Source organism: Papilio xuthus, unplaced genomic scaffold (assembly GCF_000836235.2).
Source record: "Papilio xuthus unplaced genomic scaffold, Pxut_1.1 DF828177.1, whole genome shotgun sequence".
In the NCBI taxonomy this organism is placed as follows: Eukaryota; Metazoa; Arthropoda; class Insecta; order Lepidoptera; family Papilionidae; genus Papilio; species Papilio xuthus.
Window position 1 is genome coordinate 2,966,376 of NW_013530472.1, and position 13,999 is coordinate 2,980,374.

Consider the following 13,999-nt stretch of genomic DNA (forward strand, 5'->3'; position numbering starts at 1 on the left):
ATTAACGTCCTTGCCAAGGGCGAATGTCCACTCGACCTTGTCCAGTGGTTGTATCATATATCTCGTTCCACTACTAGGTCCCTTATCACTGTCACGGCATTATAGTCCTGCCGCCACAATTCTAGTTATGCTCTGGATGTCACCAACATCTTGCAAGCGGCTAAAGAAAATTAAACGTTATTTATTTTATACTAAAGGGTTAAAATTATAATAAAATTATTGATACAATAAGACTTGTGTTGGAAAAGCACTGCGACTGTTCATATCCAATGCGCCAATGTCAATGCTTCGCGTGCCTCAGCCAAAATGCTTAATGTTGTCATAATCGATGTAATAAACGTAATGCAATTAAAGGAGGCTGAAGCGATAATATCAGTAATACGCTACGCTGAAGATGGTAACTTGTCACAAATTTACACGCGTCAGTTGAGGTCGTTGTAGGTTCTATAGCGACCTCATGAAGATGCACATTGAGACCACTTGAGGCTTGTTTTCTACGTTTTCAGAGAACACCTAAAAATTAATAGTAAAAGAATGGCCTACATTAAATACCCAGTTTACATTTCAGATGACTTAAAGCATGCAGACAAACTTTGAGCGACAGTAAGAGAAAACGAAAAGAACTGTTAATAACATCCTGATCGTGAAACCGACTGCATATTTATATACAAGATGAGAAATATATAGAGATTTGAACAAGTGGCAAGATGTTCACTTGCTCAGTCAAGGTTGAAAGGCAGACTCGATTATACTTTCCAAATTAATACTAAGTTGGATGACAATATCTATCAAACGACTAAAAATTTCGTTGGTATTGGTTGAGACTGTCAATGTGCTCCACAGTTAAGCGAGCTGCCAAAAATGTTGGTAATTAAATTTTGTAAAAACCAAAATACTACAAAGTTTAACCTAGTTAGGCATCATAAGATCTATAAAAATGATTGACTACCAATAATGTAAAAAATACTTCATCATCATCATCATCACCAGCTCACTGAACGTTCCCACAGAGGGGCACGGAGCCTGCCCTATTACGGCGTGACTAGGCCACAGTCAACCATGCGGACCCAGTGCGGGTTGGTTAACTTCGCACATATCTTTGAATTTATTAGAAGATATGTGGAGGTTGCATCACGATGTTTTCCTTCACCGTAACAACGACGGATAGATCGACATATGTAAATCAAAAAACATATTGGTAAACGGCGAGATTCGCATCCAGAACCTGCAGATTATAAGTCAATTGCTCTGAGCCACCGACGCTCTAAAAATACTTAAGGCAAAATATACTTCGGGGTAGAATTCGAACCGAACGACAGCTCACTAGTCAAAATGGTCTTTTAGGTTTAGGCCACAGTATGATATTACAGTCGGCAAACCATCACTTTTGAATAGTATTTTTGTTAAGTAGTTTGAGGTGCAATGCACAAGTTTACATAAATTGAAAGCAAGTGTCACCGCGCTTTCTTAACATTTAAATTGAGTTTGCAGTCGCGGCATGCTGCAAAGTAATTTCGCTTTGTCGAGCGAGTTTCTCATAAATGGGTTCCATCTCATTTTTGTGGTTCCGTGCACAGCCATTTTCTGAGAAACGGGTGGAATTATCAAGCTGGAATTTATATCCTCGGAGGTGTGAGAAAATCTTCTAAGCCGACACTCGTAATGGAATCAAAATCTACAGGATACTCAGAATCATGAAATTTGGTTCAAAGCAACTTTTAGCACACATAAAGGAAAAATTACGAAAACCTTAAATTTTGACCATAACTTATAATATAGTATATTTTACTTATATATCTAAAGGTAGGTACGGAACACTCGGTGCGTGATTCCGAAATGCACTTTGCCAGTTTTTATTTCCTTTATTTTCATTGAACAATGATTGAATGATGCGATGCATATAACGGTCGGGGTTCATCTCTTAAGCTTTTGATCTTCCATAGTAATTTTTTTCAAATAATTCGTATTCAACAATTAATCTTACTAATATTATAAATGTCAACGTTTGGATGGATGCATGGACGGATGTTTGTTTGAAGGTTTACTATTACTGAACTTTCCCAGCAGAACATATTATGGAAGGACACAGGTACTAATTAAGTTTCTCTCGCGAGTAAGAGTCGCGAGCGACAGCTAGTATAAAAATAAACGAAACTGTTTTCAGAATGGAAGGTCCATTCTGAAAACAGTTTCGTATATATTTTTTAGGAATCGCAATTGGGTTTAAAATTGCGGTCCCTGGATTCAATGGAAAATTTGATTATTGCCTTTAAACATTACCTATACATCTGTCTGATAACATAATTGTTAAAAAATATTTTGCTAAAAATTTATATATATATATATTTAATCTAATGAAAATCTCAAATAAGTTAGTACAATGGAATGGATCTTACTATACAATGAAGAATTTCGTGTATCTCGTAAACGATTGATAGAAAAAAACTTTTCCATAGATATTTTGAGAAAAATGGCGATCAAATCTTTTCTTCTCTAATAGTCACAATTTTCAGTAAACTATAACGAGGAAGTATTGTGAAAAAAATTGTATAGACAAAGTTTATGACATTAAGCGAATACGTCGCTAGTTCGCTCCAATTCGCCGTGTCTTGTATCTAGGACAAAAATCCCGGTTTAATTTGCGTTGAAAGGTATTCCACAATTGCAACCTATGATGTTTTTGAGCGAAGCAAAATGAGAAATGTTGTGTTAAAGGAAAAGCTTAAATAAAAACCTGAGATTTAAAAACTTGGGGAAAACATTAAATAATTACTTGTTTATATCTTAACATATTAATATTTTAAACAATTTAAAAAAGACATTTGATAGTATAAAAAGAACTTTTTTAAAATAGTATTGGGTAATTCAATATTAATTTAAAAATGTTACCGAATTTACGCGACTGTAATCAATGCTAAAATGTAAAAAATGTTTTTATATAATCCGAGTTCTTATAAGTCATTGTTTTGTAAATTTAATTCGTTAAATATTCCTGTTGTGGTGTTAAAAAAAATTAAACAACTAAATAATGTCCTACAATGAACCACATTTTTCTGTTGCAATTATTATTTTATTTCATTGTACTATTAAACAATGAAATAGAAATACAATACAAACCCATAACACTATCTTTTGTATTATTTTCTGTTTACCTTAAATGCCGAAAAGCTATGGGTAAATCTTTAAACTCTTGCGATTGAAAAACAATATCGTTCGTCTACTTTTACTTGTTTGCATCTACCCAGTACAAGTACAACATTAAAAAATATAGTTACGATTAACCGCAGTGACAAAAAGCAGGATCTTTGTTAACCGGCGTGTCGTCTGTGTGACCCGGTTCCTTGGTCTGAACGCGGAGAGCTAAATGGGCCAGGTAATAAGAACACATTTACAAACGAGTATTTCTCGTGGCCCGACCCGTTTGCTTATCCCGTTTACAGAGTTGTATTTTGAAGCACTTATTGACATACGAGAGGAAATGTTACGTGAATAGTCTCGCCGCCGGAAATTCACTTCTGTGAAACCGGTAAATGGCCGTTTTACATTCGAGTGGACTGCAATCGGTTGTCACATTTTATTGACTATTTCCAATGATCAGTTGTTAACTCAGTATTTTTTTAACTACAATTTTTTGGAATCATTTATTCCATTATTCCATTAATAATTTTGAAATGTCCATTGTCATCTTAACATTAACAGGCGAAGCGATTTATGTAACCTTTTTAACGGAAATTCCTAAGAATGGATTAATATTTTTGACATTTAAAGTAAATGTGGAGATGAAGTATATAAAGCTATTCTTAATCTAAAATAAAAAATGAGTTATGGTCGAATTTCAACCAATGGGCTGACTGGTCTCTCGCTCCTTTCATACATGCACATGCTATGCATGCATGCACGTTATTTTCGCGTGCTCTTAATACTGCCCTTCCTCAGTATTTCATTAATATGGTAAAACTTGTCTAGGTCGGCGCCGGCGGATAGTGTCACTCACTTTCTCGCCATAAATTTCCTTTTTAAATTTTTCATTTATCGCGTTATAAATCAGTAGACGTAATTTTATCAACACATTTTTATTTTTTACTAGCGTATATCCAACCAATTTCCTGCAATTTTTTATAATCGATAGATAATCTTCATATCTACATATTTTTAAACCTAAACAGATGGATAGTAAAATTTAAATTAGACAGTCAGTCGGGCTTTTTCTAGTCGCTTATAAACCTAGTATAATCGAAAAGCGTATAGAAAATATAAAATAGAACTAAGAAATTATTCGCTTCCAGTTGCGCTGACATTTATAAGTAAGAAACAAATGAAAATAAGAATTCATATTTTTCAGTTTCTCGTTTCAAGGCTAAAGTAGATAATAAATGCATTGTCTCATAAGCGAATGCCTCGGAAAGAGGCTTAATGGTTTCCGCGCTGCATTAATTCCAGCAATTGTTGCTTGTAATTAGAATTTATTTATATGCTTTTACGTAATTCCAAAGCAAGATTTTTAAATGATTTTCAAAATAATAATTGTTGTTGTATCGATATTTTTGAAATTAAAAATGGTTAGTTAAGTTATTTGATTAACGCGTTAAATGTTAAACTATTATGTTATGAACAACATATTTAGTTGAATGTGCATTGGTATGCATTGCGGCATGTGGATAATATGTAGACAATATCGTCTTATAGTTGAAGGGCAAATCACTTAGCGTCGTCTACGAGTAACCCAGTGGCATAAATTTCAAAGCCGCATCTTATTCGAGGTCACTATTTGATATGCATTAAATTAATATGTTGAATGAAATAATAATTATTTTATATTTTAAAATATTCCGATACTAGCTGTCGCCCGCGACTTGGTAATTAATAAAACATTATTAGTAACCTATGTGTTCTTCCAGGCTATGTTCTATATGCTTGCCAAATTACATCGCGATCTGTCCCGCCGTTCTTGAGATACCTTCAAACAAACATCCATCCATCTTAATATTCGGATTTATAACATTAGCAAGATAAATCAAAGCGCGAGAAAAGAAGATAGGAAAATGCACTTTATTAATTAAAAAAAGGGTCTTGACAGACGGACGGACACCAAAGTGACCCTATACGGGTTCCGTTTTTCTCCTATGAGGTACGGAACTTTAAAGTTTATATTTAGTAGCTACCATTCCCATTAAAATAAACCACATATAAAACCTAAGACCAAATATAAGACAATATTCCTATAAATTTAACAATTTTATTTGTTCGTATTTGATGTTCAGTTTGAAAAATTTTCTTTAAGTAAATAATAGTTTCCTAAGATGCTAAGCTCTAGAGATCGCTCACAGAATAAAATTTCTAAGTACCATTGTCGATTTTATTTTAGAATAGACTTTGTGGAATAATAGAAAAGTATTTCTCTTGTTGTTTTTTTTAAACATTTGCTTTTTTTTAATGTCTTTTGGTAAATGGCAAAATTACTCTGTCGGTGGCTAATATTAATAAAAAAACTAAACAAGAATAGTAATTAGTTTCATTAAAATTAGCGTTAACAAGTTTTATAATGAGGAGATAAAAACACGCTCAAGCAACAGTAACGCCAAACACTAAAGTTAGCCCGTTGCTATGTGCTACGCAGAACCGTAGACCATAGCAACGGGCTCAATCTACGTAGAAATACTAAGATATATAATAATATTTACAAGTAATGCAGAGTTGTGGGTACGTATGTTTGTAGATATGTATATGTATGGTTGAATTAAATGAAAATGAGAAATTATAATAAACCTTTCTAAACAATTTCAACCTTTATAAAGTTGTAATCACAGACTTGTTAAAAACAGACACGTTTGTATCAACATAAACACTAAAATGGGCTGTCAGCCAGTGAAATGTGTAAACATAACTTCTAACTTCTCATTTCCATTGAATTGGAGTATATGTGAGTGCTAGCTGTCGCCCGAAACTCCGCGCGGAATTAAAAAAAAAATAATTAGTGGTTTATGTGATCTTCCAGACTATATTCTACATCTATTAAAAAAATATTGTCGAGATCCATTCAGCCTTTCTGGAGATATCTTCAAACAAACATCCATCCATTCATCTTAATATTATTTATATTATTAGTAAGATGTATGAAAGTTCTCTAAGTTGTAATATGCTCCAAAACGGATTCAATGATGTTAAAGATTGGATTGTTATGTTCACATATTTATAAAATCGAAAGTTTTATCTCCATAGGTTTGTATAAGCAGCTGATTCTACAGTAAGTATAGATATTTATGTCTTTTAATTAATTACCAAATGATGTTTCTATTCTTGATGAATTTGTAATAGTGTTATTTTGAACACTAACCTGTTAGCAAATTATATGAAGTTATGCTAACTCAATTAGAGAAGTTAACGCTGGCAAATTAGTTGATTCTCGAGACGAGAGTTGCATAACCACTAAACCAATATTGACCAATAAATGTACGTATTACTTAGTTGTTGCAGATACAGTGTTATTCAATGAAAAGCAATTTTCAAACCTAATAAACATTCATTTATTTTTGTAGAAAAGTGAAGTATTATATCCTTAGACATAATTATAATGTTTTTTTCTATGTACAAAATTTGGTAGATCTCTCTCTCTAGAATCTCTAAACACTTTAATCGAGATGTAAATAAAAATGCTTGCCAATAATATTTTTAAATCATGATAATCGTCGTGCATATTCAGATTTGGAATTGTTATGAAGTATAGTTAGACTTTTCCGTTACCGTCCGTACGGAATTAAAAAAAACATAATTAGAAGTCAATGTCTTCTTCCAGATTAAGTCCTACATCAATGCCAAATTTCAGTAAGATAAAAGTCTGAAGATTAGAAGTCTTCTAACAAACATCTATCCACCTAAACATTCGCATTTATATTATTAGAAATCTGTAACTTTAGAAACTAGTAATACAAAATTTCAGTTTGCCTATTCCTGGTAGTTATACGATTATAATGAAAACAAACGACACGTTGGTTCAACGCAAAAATACCAGTTTGTTCCCTAACAATATACCGATTAAATGTGTAAAAGGCGCCAGCCAGTGGCGCACTCGTGATGGCAAAAAACACAGAATATGAACGTTAAAATTTTCAGCGTGCCGCATTTTTCCCAGTTGTTCGTACAAAAAATTTCAAACATATTTCGTGAAATAAGACAATATTAACGCTTCCATTTTCAAATTCAATATTTGGGTAACAATAACGTTTTACATTGAAGTGAACTTAAAACTAACAGTTGTTCTTTTTATGATGTGCAATAATTTTAGTATATTTAAGATCAAGTGTATATTTTATAATTTTACGTAGCATTGCAAATTCTGGCATATTATTTTAGTGCTTTGCATTGGAAGATGGTTTTGTTAAATGGAATTATTTAATTATTGTTGGTTGTAAGAGTAAGCTTAATTACCCGTTTCTAGTAATAGCCTCGCAAAGAACGCCTCCTGAAAAATATTATAAAGATGGTACTAAAGACCGCATGAATTAAGCTACAAATTAACAAAGTTTGCTTTTATTATTTGTATGGGGCGATTTAAAATATATCGGATATGTTTTAGTATTTTAAAGGGGCCTAATTTTAGTCCCCTTCCTGTCCTTTTCTTACAAGGAAGTTTATTTTACGGACTAGGGGATGCATGCGAGGGATGAAGGGGATCGTTTTTCTGTTTGTCTCCTCCATCGTCGATTGCGAATGTGTATGGGCAGCGGTCGCTCCGCTATTACCGCGTATTCAAGTGGCCACTTGCTCGTCTGTATAAAAAAATCTTTTTTCTTTAAACGTAGATAGAAATCTAATGAAGCTAGACATTGTAAAAACGTACTATGTTTTATATTAAATCTATCGCCAGATATATTTTTATTATTATTTATTTATTTCATTATTATTTCATGTTTATTTAAATAGTTTAGTATGACAAAACTCTACATAGAAGTATTATTTATTTATGAAAAAGTTATGTTTAGATTTTATAATCTAGATATTTTATAAGTTAGAACGTGAAACACGTTATAACCGTGGAAATAGTTTGTTCGTCTGGCAAGGCTCTCGCGTTCATTGACTGCCGCCGAGCTATGTACATTCACGGGCGGTAACCTCACGTAAGGTCAATACATCGGTCACCTCTTTATCAAGCGAGGATAATGTTCCTTGTGTTTCACACCACCCTTTGTATTATAAACAATCAATGGTGAAAAATATACGGATACAAATATTATGTTGTATCGGTGAAAAGGCTGGCTCAATATTAAAAGTCTATTCTTGTCTATTTCTTTTATGCTTAGTCATGTTTATGTATTTGTAATCTATTCTGTTGCTGCACTAGAATTAGAATATAGACAAAATTTATTGAAGTAAGTACTATGTAAAATCTCACATCTAACATTGAAATCTCGCAATACAAGTAAATACGTAGATAAATTTATATTTTCCCTCCAATGGTATGATGTCAAGTGACGCATCAAGATATTTTATGTCGAAGAGGATCGTTATCCGTCGCGTAATGTGATACCTCGGTTAGCTTAAAGCAACAGTAAATACTATTATAAATGTAAAAATAAATACAAATAATTTTTAGAGTCATAAACGAAAATTCCGAGAAAATAGGGAAAAACAAGATTTCTATTTTCTTGTTTTAATCAAAATATTAGCAGATTTTTGTGTATTGCTAATATTTCTTGTACCATTCCAACTAACCTAGAGTTTTAACTCTAGGCTTGTGCTAGGAAATGGTTTACAATAGTCGAATGGCGAGATTCGAATCATCGACATTGTGATCGGTAATCCGTACCCTTAACCATTAGGCTAGGAACTAGGAGGAGCGTCGGTGGCTCAGTGGTCAAGCACTTGACTTGCAATCTGCAGGTCCTGGGTTCGAATCCCGCCATGTACCAATGTGTTTTTCGATTTCCGATTTACATATGTACATTTATCCGACGTTCTTACGGTGAAGGAAAACATCGTGATGCAACCTGCACATATCTGAGAAGAAATTCAAAAGATATGTGTGAAGTCAACCAACCCGCACTAGGCCAGCGTGGTTGACTATGGCCTAATCACCCTTAACTTAGGGTAGGCTCCGAGCCCCTCGGTGGGGACGTATAGTGAGCTGATGATGAACCATTAGGCTATTGTAGCTTCGTTCATTATTTATTACCTATTTAGATAACGAGGAATAAAAGGCAGTCGGATAGCTTAGTGTATTCGACAATGGCAGCTACAAATAGTCTGCTTATTGCCGGCAGCAATGTCGTCGTTTAAAAATGCCGGCAGCGTGCCGACTGCATGAAAAACGCCGCGAACGACTCGACACTGTCCGTGTACGAATTTCACATACATTTAAAAGTTTCTGACGCAACCTTAAAACGGCCATTGCTTAAAAGACTACGCTGCATCGTTAAAAACTCTAAATGGGTTATTTTTAGTTAACGTAAACTTTTAGTGGCAGTGAAAATGTGTTATCTTTAGTCGTTTTCTTCTTGTGATTAAATATAGCATTAAAAGTGCTAATCCACAAATATAAAAATGTCTGTTAAATTTAGTAGTCTGTACAATAGTTATAACTACTATTATTATTACAGGTATTCGTTTATTTATCATATTTTTAACATAGTATATACATAGTAGGAGTTCATATCCAAAAAATATATATAAAACATATTATATTAAAAATAGATCACCACCGGCTGCGGAGTCCCATAACTCAAACAACCAGTAGTCAGGACTGCAGAGACAGGAACCTTCTCACACTGCGTGCGGTTTCTAGGATAACTGCCTTTGGTATCGGGCCCTTAATCCAATTGTTTGGCGAGAGCTTCTTAGTTATTATTACTATTACTAAGTTATTTAAATTGCGTATACTAATCCTTTGCAAATTATTTTAATAATTAATACAAATAAATAATATTGTATCAAGAAGGAATTATTAATTATTAGCTGTTCATCCGTCCATTTACACTTTACCATGTATTATATTAGTAAGATAGAACGAAGTGAGAATTACAATTTAAGTTACTTATTTAAAAATAATTTTGTAAATTTAATTGTTCACAATTTTCGCACAATTTATTTTATTAACTACTATATTATTAAATGTAAGATTGGTAAATATATTAAAATATAAGAAAACATATTTAGATAATGAAAAACAAATTTATCTTAAAATTATTGTTAAACTTGTCGTAAACGGAGGTAGTAATAAGGGTGCCGCCGCCCTTTTAAGAACTCACGGTGAAGGGCCATGAAATTGCTGCGAGCTGAAATTCTGTCCAAGGCCCGATCATACCCCTGCTTAGCGCATGCGTATCTCTTTATACAACTCTAATATAGAGCAGTGGCATAAGCTACGCCATGTCTTTTGTATCATGCGGAAATAATTAAAATATACAGTAAAAAGATTAGATTTTAAATAGACTTCTATATTCATTTATCTGCTAAACTACTATTTGAGTTTCGTGTTTCTTAATACGCTGATAAATCAGAATTTGGAATCTACCTGAGGAATCATGAGTATGTTACGTAAACTAAGGTCTACGATTTTTTAATAACAGTTTTTTTAATTTATTGTATTCATCACTTCCAGGTATAAAACTATTTAATGTTAAATTGCATTGCTTCGAAGAACTTTCATTATCTTTATTCAAGGGTCGTGAGAAGTTTTTCTGAGATTTAACCGCAAAAGGCTTGATATTACTAACGTTACAAATGCAGCGAAACAGTAAATAATTTATGTAGCGCATTTCCACTTGAGACTATTCATAGCGTCTTTTCCTTAGCTCAGCTCATTCAAAAGGATAACAGCAATTTCTCTTTCATAATTTTGCTTTACATCAGTTAAGCTTGGGGATTAAAATATATATATATATATATATCACCGATAATTAAATATACACTAAAATATTGCAAATGTTAATATTTACCTCATATTTTCTACTTTGATATTCCTAAAATCTACGTAGTAGTTTTAATTCAATAATAAAAATAAACATGGACGAAGTCGCAGGTGACAACTAAAGCCGCGTAAAAGCTTCCTAAAGTCATAAGTACGTATGATTTGTCTTTAATGTCTACGTAATTAAGGAAATTCATATTGCATTATAATTTTGCACCATTGTTAGAGAAAAACAACCAAAGTACTTTAACTTATTAGCCGGCCGTTTCACCCAGTTTTCACTTTTGCAGCTCTCTTAGTTGTTTTATTTTATAAAAACCTAGGCGGGTAGCTATTACCGTTTAATATTTAAAATGAAGAGGTGGCAAAAAATGTAAACTTGAAATTAACAAAGCGGAGAACTATAATACAATGTTCCCGGTAAACCAATAATGATGTTCTACCGGTACTACCGTTCGTGAACTAAAAGGATCTTTAAATAAAAATAAATGTCACATGTTTTAAACCTATTAAGCCTGCCATTCACTTTCAGTTTTAACTGAACAGTTTAATCTAAACAATTGAACTGTACAGTTAACGTTTCAAATGTAGGCAAATCTTAGAGCCTTGTGAGAAAAATTACTATAAAGTATTCGTAGCGCCATCAAAAAAATTGTCAAGATTTGTACGAGATTTGCCGTTATATTTGTCGTCAGATAGGGCGCTGGGCGCTATACAAATCTAACAATTACCCTGATTTGTAACTTTTTAATTATTGTTTTTATACCTGTGGCTATTATGTCATCGGCTCCAAATATTTGTGATGAATCGACTTTGACAAGTGAGTTTTACCTCGGAGATAAGAACAATCTCCTTATAACACTATTTTCTAATACTGATTGACTTAACGAACATTCATCATCAGCTTACTATACATCCCCACTGAGGGGCTCGGAGCTTACCCTAACTTACGGGTGACTAGGCCAACCACGCTGGCCAAGTGCGGGTTTGTTGACTTCACACATATCGTTGCATCACGATGTTTTCCTTCGCTATAAGAACGTCAGATAAATGAACATATGTAAATCGGAAATCGTAAAACACATTGGTACACGGCGGGATTCGAACCCAGGAACTGCAGATCGCAAGACAATTGCTTGACCCCCGAGCCACCGACGCTCTTAAGGAACATAAAGAACGTTAATAAATTGAGAAATTAGATTCCGAACAAACTTTTAGCGCGATGCGCAAATAAAATGAAAGTACATTGATATTGTAAGATAACGCGTAAATTGAATCAATTCAGGGCAGCTACGTAGTTTTATTTAAGAACGTTGTTACTTAACTGTGCTATTATGAATGGTATCCCTTTAATCTTTTCATTCGAACAGGATAATAAAGGTGTAGTCGCAGTTAATTACAACGATTTGCGACACAATACTTTGTTTCAACGACGTCCTCTGATAAATAACGTTTAAATCTTTTGCATTGCCCATTGATCGGTAAAACGATTTACTTTGAATAACGATATTGGGTTCTTTTATTCTATCACAGATAAATACGGTTTGCTATTTTTTTTTCTTTCGATGTATGAAAATCAATGGTTGTATATTTGTCCCCAATGCGTTGCAAAACACTGGATAGGTTGAAATGAAATGAAATTCAGAAAAACCGCTTTTTACCAAAATTTCCTAAAAAATTAAAACCTTTAATATTTTATAATTTCCTAAAAAATTTCCTAAAAAATTAAAACCAAAAATTTCTTACGTTTGGAAAGAAAGTTCTTGCAAAAGCAAGTGGTATAAACCACGAATAACATGAACATTATTTTAACATTAGCTCTGCAACAAATGTGCCTATGTAATATTGTGTAGATGCATTTTAATAAGATTTTCTTCTTATAAAATATATCTATCATAATATTGTTAAATGTGATTTTATAAAGTAAAGAAGGTAAAGTAAATGTTTTCAGTAATTTAAAGTTTCCTTGCACTCCTCGTAAGCGGTCCTTGTACAGCGCCGGGGAATAGTCTTGACGTGTTTGAGTGCCTCTCAACTCGCATTTGGATTTCTTGCGAGAAGCATTTCATTTTATTATACTATTACAGTTTTATTGGACTTATCAACAACCCGACAGATCGATCGATCTATCTTGAATAATTTTTGCTTCATATAAGAACATAGTCATCATCATGATCTTGTTCTTCCACATATGTTCATACCACGCTCACCTTTCCTCCCTCAAGTTCTTTATAACTGGAACTACTTTCAGACTTCTATTTTCTACATCTAAGCCAAATTTCAGCGAGATCCTTTCAGCCTTTCTCGATATACATTCGAACAAACATTTATCCATCCATACATACATTCGCATTTATGTTAGTAAGATACTTATTCTTTATTTTATATCTATGTAAATCGATTAACGTCGTGAAATCATAATTGTCGATTTAATATAAAATTCAGATTAGGCATTGAATAAAATAAAATGTTTTTCTTCAACATAAATAACTTATTTTTGTAGAAAATTGTAACGTAAATATGAGCGCGTATCTTCCGTGCATTAAATTTGAATAATTTAAAACTGATATCTTAGCTCGTTATACATTCAGAAATAGCGTCGTAATTGAAAATTAATATTTGAATATGAAATTACTACGTACTTAATCTTATTTCTTACTAATAGTATAAATGAGAATGTTTGGATGGATTGGTTTGTTAGAAGATATCTTCAGAACGTCTGCTTGAATCTCGCTGAAATTTGGCATAGATGTAGACCGTAGTCTGGAGTAATACATGCGACCGTTTAACCGTTTCTTAATTCCGCAAACTAGGGCAAAAGCTAGTTAATTTCACAGACCTAGCTTAAAGTAAGTTTTAATTATACGTTCCCTGTAGATCAACATGTAGTGACATTCTGTGAAATCCACATTTACAAAATTGAATGAAAATATTCATATTCATATTCGGGAATGAGACTAGCCCGGTTAAAAATATTTTGTGAAGGTCAAAACTATCGACGCAATTAGTACGCACCGAGTGTTAGGACGCAATATGATTAATTTGTTAGCATAAATTTCACACCATGTATCGTTCAGCTAACCGTAGGTCGCGTGT

General features: G+C 33.1%; 2 protein-coding genes across 3 annotated transcripts in view; one reads left to right on the forward strand and one right to left on the reverse strand.

Annotated features, from left to right (window-relative positions):
• The window catches only part of LOC106113806 (RING finger and SPRY domain-containing protein 1-like), a 112,395-nt gene that overhangs the window by 9,562 nt on the left and 88,834 nt on the right, over positions 1-13,999 (reverse strand). The gene's annotated exons all lie outside the window — the stretch shown is intronic.
• Positions 1-13,999, forward strand: part of LOC106113804 (uncharacterized) — a 101,693-nt gene that overhangs the window by 2,275 nt on the left and 85,419 nt on the right. The window lies entirely within an intron of this gene.